At 34.2% G+C, this 12200-nt stretch overlaps 1 pseudogene; it reads left to right on the plus strand.

Moving 5' to 3' along the window:
* The window catches only part of LOC144374686 (growth factor receptor-bound protein 14-like), a 92110-nt pseudogene that overhangs the window by 35711 nt on the left and 44199 nt on the right, over nucleotides 1-12200 (plus strand).

Raw genomic sequence — 12200 nt, forward strand, 5'->3', positions numbered from 1 at the left:
GCCAAAGTTGACAAAATATACAAATTACTATTTTTCTTAATCCTTTGTGTAAATTAGAAGTTTCAGCATTTACCCAGATATTCTTTATAATTTATGCCTGATCACTAATATAATTTATTAACTTATAGATTTCATATTCTATGCATAGCATATATGATTCACTTATTACTACATAAAGATTTAGATTATTAACAGTGTGTGTGTCCTAAAACTAGCTTTTTGATATATTTAGATGTTAACATCAGAGAAATGGAGTCTTGTAGAATCCCTGGGTTCTGCCCTTTCGTTAGGCTGAAGAGTGTACACTTCACTTAACATAATCAAGTTCTCAGCTTATGTATTTTCTGGGTCCACTTTGGACCTAGAAGTTTTTCTGCTGCCATTTTCATATTTGCCACTCAGTAGCTCTTCAAAACATTACTAGCATCCTGGGTAAGAGAGAGATCAGGGTAAAGAAGGATAGAACAATCATAATCAGATAAGTGATCAGACTAGCTTTGGACAAAATTTTTATTTTTATTTAAAAAATTAAGTTGAGGTAAAATTCTGATATTAATAATTAATCAAACTATTTTAATGTGAACATTTCATTGACATTTAGTGCATTCAAAGTGTGCAACCATCACCTTCCATCTAATTCCAAAACATTTCATCACCACAAAATGTACCCATTAAGCAGTATCTCAGAGAATCTCAGGTGCCATTGATTTTACAAGGATACACTTTGTGATATTACAAAAAAAATTTTAAAAAAAGATGCCAATATAATTATGACAGGTGACTTTCACATCACTTTTGCCATTTGTTTTACTTTTATTTAAATAGTTATTATAGACTTATTTGGACTTAGCTAGAAATTTGCCATATTTCACCTTTGCATGCATAGATTACTTATATATACATGTACATATGTCTATATATGTAGACATTGATATATGTATATGTGTATATGTATATATGAAATTATAAATGAAATAAATTAGTCAAGATATCTGTAAAACTTCTTCCTGTTCCAAGTCTGGCTTTCCTGAATCATTTTCATCTCAGAGTCATGGATACCTGTTACTTTCCACAAAATGTCTGGCTTTGTGCCATCTTTGAAGAGACAAATGTTGTATTTTGAAATGCAATTGCAAGAATCAATGAAATATGCCAAAAATTTCCTTTAATTCTTCCATCTTGGCGATGCTTCGTTTCTGGAAGATTGTTCCCTTCTTGCTTTCTCCCCTCATCTGATTATTCTCTAAGACCCTTTCAAGTCAGATTTCCAGTTCAAAGATGGTTCATTGTGTTAGATTTTTATAGCTGGTATAGTAAATTATCCCCAATTTAGAGACTTAAAATAACACAAACTTAGTATCCTATATTCTTTTTTTCTTTTTGACAGTATTGGGGAATGAACTTGAGAATCTACCACTAAGCTATACCCCCACATTTTTATGTTTTATTTTGGTCAAGCATTTTGCTAAGTTGCTCAGGCTGGCCTCAAACTTGTGATCCTCCTGTCTCAGCCTTCCTAGTTACTGGGATTGTAGGCATGTGACATTCCTCTCAGCTATCCTGTACTCTTTTAGTTCAAGTCCAGAATGAGTCTTACTGGTTCACAGTCAAGACTTGGCAGGGCTGCTTGCCCTTTGGAGTCTTCAGGGGAGAAACCACTTCCCTTGTCCTTTCCAGCCTTGTGAGGCCACACATATACCTTGGCTGGTGGCTATTCCTCCACTTTCAAAGACAGTAGTATTACACCAAGTCCTTCTCTTGCTACCAACTCTCTAGCTCTGTCCCTTGTGCCTTTTCCTTCCACTTATAAGCTCCTGGTGATTGCATTGGGTGCACGTGGAGAAGCCAGGATAATCCTCATCCCACAGTCAGCTGGCTAGCAACCTCAGTTTCCTTTTGCCATGTAGCCTAACATATTCACAGGTTCCAGGGATTAGGATGTGGACATCTTTCTGGGATGGTTATTCTACCTATCATCAGTGTTCCCTTTTATTTCAATGACAAAACTTTTCCAGATGATGCCAGAAAAGGAGGCGAACATCCAGGAGTACCTTTAACCTGTAGCCAATGAGAAAGCAGACATGAAAGTGACACAGTCTGTCTTACATTTGAATATTAACAGATCTGGCCTCTCTTTGGAGAAATTCTAGTTACATATAGAATTGTAGAACATCAAAGACTTAGAAAAGTGGATTGCTCACATAGAATGTCCCAGTTACATATTCTCTCTTTCTCTCTCTTCAGTTAGAACTCTGACAGCTTCTCTGTTATGGTATTTCATTCTTTTATCTGCCCCTCCATAGGACAGAGAAATGTTAAAGTTGGCCCATGACTACCCTTGACATGAGTTAAATGCCTACTAAAGGTCTTCAATGGCACCTAGATACCCACCTAACACTGCAGGTGTCAGGAACAATACATCTAGGAAGATAACCATCTTATTTGTAGGTAGCAGGTTTTTCAATGAAGAAGGTAGCCAATCCTCATGTTCCTTGTGAAAGTGTTGGTTTGAGATTATTATCTATACTTCATAATGAACTTGACTAGGAATTAAGCTCTTCTTTCTTCTTTTTAAAGTTGTTGTAGGCTTAGAGTTGATTTAAAGTGAATTTCATTAGGTCCCATTAATGTCCTTCAAACCTTAAATTAAATAATTTTTAAAAGTTGGGAAACAATTGGATAAAGAAGTCAGCACAGAGAATTTAAAATGAGTGTGGGTTTGTATTCATGTTAGAAGCATAATCTTGAAACAATGACTCTCTCAATCCCCTCCCTCCATTATTTTTGTTTGTTTGTCTAATTACCAAATATATCCACTTTGTTAGAATTAGTTTCAAGGAACTAGTAGAGAAATAGCACTGTTGAACTATTTATATAAAATTTATCCTATGGGTAAGATTTGATTTCATGGTGTCATTCAATATTTTCTATACAGTACTCTGTGTGTGTGTGTGTGTGTGTGTGTGTGTGCTCATTCATGTCTGTGAGTGTGTGTGTCTGTGCACCTGTGTGGGTACATGAAGGAAGCCCATTTAAGGTGGACACTCAAGTACTGGGCAGAGTAGGTATTGCTCAGAAGTTGTGTAGACAGATATGTGGGTCACAGTCCCATACCTGTTGCCAGAGGGGATGCAGGTCAATAGGGGCTGTCCCAGGTGGGACAAAGGGAGGTGCCAGAAGGGTGGCATGGGCAGGCAAACCCACCAGGAAACCTTGAGCTAGTTGGTGGTGCTTAGGCTAGAGCTTGACCCAGGAAGCAGTGTTGTGGCCTGATTGGGGTTTTGAAGAACCTAAGGGCTGGCACCTTTAGGGGGGCCTTTTAGACCTGCCACTGAATTGCCATCTTACCTATCATTTGGACTCTGGTAGCCCCTGGAGGCAGGCATGGAGATGGTCATTCTCCTTCAGGTGATAAGGTTAGTTCATGAGGGCCAACATGGAATCAACAGCAGCACATTCTTCTTCAAAGTCATCCTCCACCCCTTCCATATACACTCCCACTGTCAGGCCCATTTGAGACCCAGCACCTGCTGACTCAGGTGCCGCTGGGGCCACGAGGTGATAGAACACAATGACCACCCTGCCAAATGCCAACATCATGCAGGTGGAAGCAGTAGACGGAACAGGGCTGCTGAGACCTAACATGAAGTTCATTATATCTTCATGAAATGGAAAGAATTGTGGAGTGTAGCCAAAATGTAAATAAATATGTATAAATATAAATAATTTAAAATCATAAAAATTTAAAAGCTGCCAATATAATTGCTCCCCCCTCAACAAAATAGCTTAAATCTAAAGAAGTACTTTCCAGATTCAGATGAGGATTCCTTCAGGACAAGTTTGCTCATGACAGTTAGCAGTCTTAATTTTTCTCAAACTAATAATCCCATTAGAATCCAGACCTCCTACTTTCCCATTATGGCCAGCTGGCTCAGTCTGTCATATTCTTCTTCCTACAAGTGAAGACCCCACATTTTTAATCTGCTACATTGTATTTTGAAACTCTGAAATCAGCTGGACTCCTCAGTGTTTTGTTTTTCTGAATGTGAAGCCCAAAAGTATTATGAGAATAATTATTTTTGGTTATAAGAATATTTAACCAATAATGATATAGAGCCAAGAATTTTCCAGATAGGGCCCAATTTATAGTTTTACCAAAGAGACAAATTAATTCATCAATCATCAGAATGACAGTGAATTTTACAGTGTTGCTTAGGACATATGTGAGGTTTTTTAAATCTTTGGAATGTACAGCATGACACCTTTCCAAGGTGAGCTTTCTTTTCATGAGACAAGGTACCAGTCCAAATGATTTTGCTTTAAACTATGTAAATATGTAAGTAGAAATGTAAGTATCAGTATAAAGTAATACCAGTATAAAGTAATACTAGTGAGCAAGACCTTAATTTGGGAGCCTCAGTAAAACAAACAAAGTAAAAAACATTACATACAAGAGGAAGTGAGGGGAAAGGGAAAAATAATACAAGGGGGAGAAATGAATTACAGTAGAGGGGGTAGAGAGAGAAAAGGGAAGGGGAGGGGAGGGGGAGAGTAGAGGATAGGAAAGGCAGCAGAATACAACAGACACAAGTATGGCAATATGTAAATCAATGGAAGTGTAACTGATGTGATTCTGCAATCTGTATACGGGGTAAAAATGGGAGTTCATAACCCACTTGAATCAAAGTGTGAAATATGATATATCAAGAACTATGTAATGTTTTGAACAACCAACAATAAAAATAAATAAATAAATAAATAAATAATAAAAAAATAAATGTATTGTTTAAGGTCATTAAAAGATTTTCTGTCAAAATTTTGGTTGCTTGTCTGTTTGAAGGAAAATCACAAAATTATTTTTTATACTGATAACAAATGATTAATGAAAGAATATTTTAATTGAATTACCAGTGTAGTAAAGTATAAATTGTAACATTGTGTTTTTGTTTATTTATTTTGCAGTATGGCATGCAGCTGTACCAGAATTATATGCCTCCATATCAAGGCAGAAGTGGCTGCAGTTCTCAGAGTATATTACCCATAGTAAGGATCGATTTTTGGAACCTACATTTTATTTTATATTTATACTATTTTATTTTGCTATTACATTACAATTATATACTACAATATATTTACCATTTCCTTTTGTTAAGTAAAGTTATACTTTGTATGTATGATGTTATATTGAATTTTTTATACTTGGATAGCATATGTGTATGGTCTATGATAAAAATCATAGGACATATATGAAATATTCAATTATAATACATAATTTTATATGTTAGTAAAATATTTTAAATATTTGAAGGAATGTATATTCTATGTCATTACATCATTTGAGGATTAGATTCTTAATAAGATAATTTCATTGGCATTGTGTTTTTTAATTAATTTTCTTTGATTGTGGGTTTGCTTATTTATTTTAATACTGATTCTGAGATTGTTGTAGCCTATTATAGAGACGCCAATGATTTCAAATTTTAAAAACTGTAATATACCCATGTGTATGTTTTTACTTTCTGGCTTTCTAGCAGTAATTTTTTTTTTAAGTTCCAGGTCCTTAAAAAGCAGACTGCTTTCCAGGAAATGCAAAAACTACAAGTCAAAATATAGGTCGTGTATTACATTAACAATGCAGTGCTGCTCAGAGTTTTACCAAATGTAACTTGGATATTTATTTACAGACACACACAGGCACATCTTTTACCTTCTTTAGCACTTAATTTTAATTTCCTGTGCATTAACACAGAAATTTATTTCTGAACTTAAAGTTTATGTTCTGCAATTCTTGGTGCACTCCTTAATATTGAGTATATTAGAAATTCAGATGTATGTGCCTGTATTACAGATCAGTTAATGCACATTTCTGAAAACTGTGTTTCCACTTAGGCTAAAAATGTGTTCTTCCTGACTGTGACCAAGGGAGGTGCATTTACCCACACGTAATGTGCCAGATGAAATGCTCAGTTCCAGGAATGTGGCATGAAATAATGTTGATTATGAAGCCCAATAGATGATATAGAAAAAGAGCCCCTATTTTGTAGTTATGTTGCTTTAAATTCTGGAAGAATAACTTTTCATCTTTGTATCATATTACTTTTAAGCCCCAAATAAGAAACTAAAGAATGTAATGAATTTTTATAATAGAAATCACTTTAAGGTGAATATTTTCTGCAGTTTGTCAGCTTACTCTTATCTTTCAACCCATCTGTATATAAAAAAATAATGAATTTTATTATCTTAATCCTTTCCTAAATTCCTCCAAATTTTCTTTTAGAATCTTGAGTTATTAGCATGGATGTGTTAATAGCAGCCAAATGTTTGGAAGCAATTATTATTTAGTGTCCTTTTAATCATAGGAAAAAAATTGTTATAAATAAAATCCTTTCTATTTTCATTACTTTTGTTAGCATACAAGTGTGATATTATTCTTACTTTTTCCCACTGAAAGTCATTCTGCCGTTGATCATGGCATATCTGAGTTTGCTTAGCCGGTTTTTGCTTATTCAACCCCATCTGTAAAAGGAACTGCTCCTTAAGTGAATCTGACTGGAATCAGGTGTGATAGGGGAAAGAAGTTCCAATGCCTCGTGGTAAGGGCTTGTTCTACACAGGAGTTGTGATCATAGAAAGTAGCACCTGAGAACTATATCTATGCTATTCTTAATGTCTGTGAAGGAGACCTAGATGTTTGGGGAGGTATTTGTGTTTACTTTTGTGTGTATGGAGAGACCCACTTTTCTAGATGATTACAGAGGGATCAGTGACTTGAATGGTGCTGGTGCACCTCATCTGTCTCTGCTGCTTTCTACTCAGGAACTATTTTCAGTGAGTTACATAGAAAAGTTAGAATAATTTAGTTACCTTTCTCAAGTAACAGTATTCTCTTTTAAACTTGTCCATATTTTGAGAAGAGAAACAAAACAACAGTTCTCATACCAAAGGGAGCACCTAGCCATAATATCATGTGACAGCCACTCATATCAATTTTTGAAATGAGAATCATCAGCAGATATTTTAGGAAGCCAGATAGATTTGGTTCATTTTAGGGTAAAGGAGGAATTCATTTAAAGGACTGTCTGTTAATATGTTTCTGGCTGGAGTGAGGAGATCCAGAGAAAATGTCTGCTCAGTTCTTTTAAGTCTTTATTTTTGACCCTGGGATAGACATGCTAAGGTGCAATTTCTTTCCTTTACCTCCCACTATGTGGCACTAGAAATAACCCTAGATGGGACATATTGGTTGCTATTTTTACCATAAGGTGTGTGATCTTGGTTGGATCTCTGGTGTCCTGCAGTGTAAAAGAAGGGGGTAGTTGCATATCTCCTGACTCTTACATCTGGGGTGGCCTTTGGCTCTGTATGAAGCAGATGAGAGAACGATACCTGGAGGAATTCTTTGTCCTCTTGTTCAGTCATTATGAGCTGCAGGTTTATCAAGATCCTTAAAATAGAGTGACAGAGAAAGAATGGCTAGTTGCCATGTAATTATATTGCCTAATATTGGATTTGGTTTGGATTTTGCCAGTAAATAATAATCATATATTCAGTGGACACCAAGTGTTTTTAATTTTGCTTATCATAACACAGAAATGACTTTGTTCTGTAAGAGTGGCTATCACTGAATTCTAGCAATATCTGTATAATACCCAGTACACAGAGTGTGTTTAGTATTTGTGTATAAATTAACAGAGAAGAGAATAGTATTCTTTGTTCTTGACTAGGAGCACTAATGTTATCCATTCTGTGCCAATTCTAGCATTTTAGATATTAATTCATGAGAGGAAAAAACTAACCTTGTTTTTGGGTATCAATGTTTCAATTTGAACAAGTAATTAATATGATTCTAAAATATGATTTACATTATGATGTTATCCTATACATTGTAATTCTTTTTAGGTATAATTCAGGGTATATTAAGTAGAATTTTTTCTGATGTTTTCAATGTTTGCTTTTATTTCTGTTTACATCCCTATTGCTTTTTCTCTAAACATTTACAGCTTAAAAATATGAATCTATTAAAAGAGTACTTTTTGATGATTTTTTTGTGTTATCTTTTAATGGGATACCATGGAGTAAACAAAAGAAGCATAAAATATTTTATGAGAGATTTATAATCTGAAGGATTTTCTTCTCACATTACTCAGTTTCAGGTACTTTAACACTGCTAAGTTCCTTTCCAAATGCAGTACAATGAGAACATTTTATTGGGGATTGGATGAGAAATGAAACCATTGTCAGTTTAAACAACTGGAGAAAGAATATTTTATCTTCAAAGGTTGACTTAAGAAGGTGACAAGGGTTTGAGGAGATTTAATACTGACATTTGGGTAAAAATGAATCTTCACATGGAAGATTATTAATAACAAGTCAACATTTCATCAGAGTCTAAATAAGAAAGGATTTTAATATACTTCTCTGCTTGGAGCATGGTCAATTTTTGGATATAAATTTGAACAGTGATCAGAGTTACAATCTAGTGATGTCAGGAAAAGAAAAAAAAAGAAATAATGATTTAAATGTTTTAGAAGATTATAATTCCCTTTATTTATGAATTTGTAACCCGGAGAAAATAGTTGTACAGAGTAATCATGCCTGTTTCTATTATTTTGGTATTCCTTTGGAAATTTGTGAAGGTGTCAGGTGGTCCATCAGGTGGTAGTGGTGATCTGCTTGAGAGGAGGAAGACTTACTGCTTAATTTTTCCGTGAAATACCCTTTGTCCTGTCTCCCAATGATGTAATGTCAGAGTCTCACAAATAAAATGGATAATTTCATCAGACATCTGTGATGCCTCAGATTTGGCTGCCTCTTTGCCCTGGCACAGTGAGATTAGTATTGAAGTCACCAGTGGGGACCACTTACACAGTGTTTTGCCAGTAATTAATACAAAACTGGCTTTTCACTGAATTGACAGTAAATAAGAATCCATACCCGACAGCCTTTTTCTCTGAGACCATTAGACCACGTCTTCTTTTTGTAACCTGACATTAATAGAGGTTTTCCCACTGCATTCTTCAAGGTTAAAGTGCACGTTGGGTACATTTTTTTTTAACTTGAAACATTTTTACTTAAACATTTAATAAACAATTTTAAAGATGGATTTTAAGGATATAGCATTTCTTATTTTCTGTTGTATAACAGTAGAAGCCAGAATCAAAAGAAGAAAGCAGACCAAGTGTAGAAAAGAGGGTAAAAATGATTTTACTCTAAGTCATTATGTCTTACACACACACACACACACACACACACACACACACACTCATCCGTTATTTGTTCTCATCCCTTATTCTTTCTGGTAGGTACATGGGAATACCCAATTTCCCAGTGGAAAAAGGACAACATGAATTGTTGATGCCAACGAAATGTTTTGCTGGGTATTGTAAGCAAACAATGTCACAAATAGACCGAGTATTTATCATATTAAAATTACATTAGCACTGATGACAGTTTTGTAGTATGAGATTATGTTGTAACATATCATTCACCACGTTGAATAATCATACCCACTGAATACACAGTTAAGGAGATCCCAGCTACAGCTTTTATGAGTACACATCCTGGGTTTGTTACATGCTACATTTCTATGAAATCTGTGAGTAAATGTAGAAACATATTGAAATTCTTCCTCTCTCTTTTTATAGTTTTCTTGGTAAGGGGTAGTCAGGGTAACCCCAAAACTTTCGTCCTGTCAATGAGTCATGGACAAAAAATAAAAGACTTTCAAATTATACCACTAAGTAATTTGTGATTTCACATTCGTATTTTAGATATGATCTTAATGCATAAGCTTTTGGAAACTTTGTTTTTCTATTGTTCCTTTTATTAAATATAATGTTAGGTGCTTGTGCTTTGACCAGAGTTAACTTTGGCAGAAATGGTTTTATGAGTCTGAATTAATATAAGAAATACAGGAATTGTAAAAATTAAATTTATCTTTTTTTCCACGAAATAAGATTAAGCAATATTGTATAGACCCCATGACACCTATTGTTAAAAGGCCACTAAAGATTCTTTTTTTCTTGGGGCTGAGGATATGGCTCAAGTGGTAGTGCGCTCGCCTGGCATGCGTGCGGCCCAGTTTGATCCTCAGCACCACATACCAACAAAGATGTTGTGTCCCGAGAACTAAAAAATAAATATTAAAAATTCTCTCTCTCTCTCTCTCTCTCTCTCTCTCTCTCAAAAAAAAAAAAAGATTCTTTTTTTCTGAGTTCTAACCACTCCTTTAAAAAACATTATTTTAAAACCTTTTCTCTTCTCTCAAAGACATTTTTTGCTATTATTGTTAGTAGTTCATTTGTATAGAAACACAGGAACTGTGAAATTGGTGGACTTTAAATAATCCTGGGAAAATGTTTAAAATATCTGTGACTCTGATTTTGGCTGACAAAACTTGCTTTGGGTTTTTGTTTTTGTTTTTGTTTTTTTGCTTCTGCTGTTGTGTGTCAGCATGTGCACATAGGTACATACATATGTGACGTGCACATTGGAATCAGGCAGAGTAAAACAGATTGAATCTACTTTCAGGAAGGTCTTATTTAAATTACTAATGCTTTCCTTTGAATTGCCTCTTTTTTAAATCATCCAGAGGCCATATAGAGTACCAACCCTGCTTCTTTGATTATTTGATCAGTGTCCCCAGCAAGTATGAGCTTTTAATGCTAGAAGACTTCACCACCAAACAAAAAAGTCAACTGACATTCCATTAGCATAATATTTTATTGCTTCAGAATGAATTTGCTGAAAAAAAATATATGACTACTCATTTTTAATATACTGAGGCATTAAGTAGACAATGTTTAGAAATAGAAATTAATTTCTGTACATGGAAGCATTAAAATCTCCTGTCTACTTTTGCACTGAATAGTACAGATTTCTCTCTGTTCATTGACTCAAAATTGTTAAACTATCCTAACTAAACAGAACTCTGGGAGAATTAGATGCAGAGAAAGTGGAGGCATGTTTCTTATCCAAGGATCATATGATACTTCTTTTAAATGTAAGTGAAATTAAAAAAGTGGGCATGCCATGCTGTTCTCTGCACTGTACTTAGTTTAATAAACTTGTCAATTTTGGCATGAAGACATAGCTTGCAGTGGAACAACCATCATCCTTCTGGATTCTTTACCCTCTTTACCAGCTTGTTGATTTTCCTATTGCAGGTGGAAGATGATGGTGAAATGTTCCACATGCTAGATGATGGCCACACTAGATTTATGAATATAATCCAGCTAGTGGAGTTGTACCAACTCAAGAAGGGTGAATTTCCTTGCAAATTGAAACATTATTGTTCTAGGATTGCTCTATAGCTGAACCAGAAGTGACGTGTTAAACTGTTGAAGAAAAAAGACTCAAGGGGGAAAAATATTAAAAAGAGAGAATAAATAAGGGTAAAAAACACTGTGGTGAAAGGAATATTTCACCTGCAAGTTATAAGAAATATTTCGTGCATTGCAAATAAGCAAAAACTTGGATTGGCATTACAATCGTCATTTAAAATTTGTAATTAAACCTTAGGAAAAAATGATTTGGAGTGTTCTTTTGTAGTTTCACATATTACTGTATTTTCTTCAAATATGAATACTTCAAACATATATCTGCTCCTTTTTAAAATATGACAGCCCTAGAATTCTCAAACACCAAATATGAAGAAGAAATCAGGTTTCAGAATGACCTTTTTGCAAACTGAATTCCAGTTATACTACTTTTTTAATATTAAGAAGCGTGACAAAATCTTTAGCTATTAATTAAAAGAAACTATACATGACTTGTTAATAAAACTAAAAATATTTTTCAATTGAATGTTCTCTGGTTTTATTATAGCCAAAGGATCAAATCATACTTTGTGGTAGCAGCTTAAAATTGTTTTGAAGTAAATTGATTTTTTGTCTAGAAAACTTTCATTAAAGTCATTGAATTACTAATTGTACCATAAAATCTATACTAGTATTGAACATATTAGTGGCACATTGTTAATTGCACTTTTTTCATTTCTTAATAATTGGCTGAGATTATCTATTTTTAAGAAAATGATCAAATTATTAAAAATTTTTGATAATTTGCACATACTTTATGATATATAAACTATGATAACATAACACTGTCACCTTAATATTTCATGTTTAACTCATGCTTTTTCAGAACATTCGTTAGATCCTTTCAATAATAAGTCAGTAAACCAATTAAAATAGGTAGAA

Source organism: Ictidomys tridecemlineatus, unplaced genomic scaffold (assembly GCF_052094955.1).
Source record: "Ictidomys tridecemlineatus isolate mIctTri1 unplaced genomic scaffold, mIctTri1.hap1 Scaffold_82, whole genome shotgun sequence".
Taxonomy (NCBI): Eukaryota; Metazoa; Chordata; class Mammalia; order Rodentia; family Sciuridae; genus Ictidomys; species Ictidomys tridecemlineatus.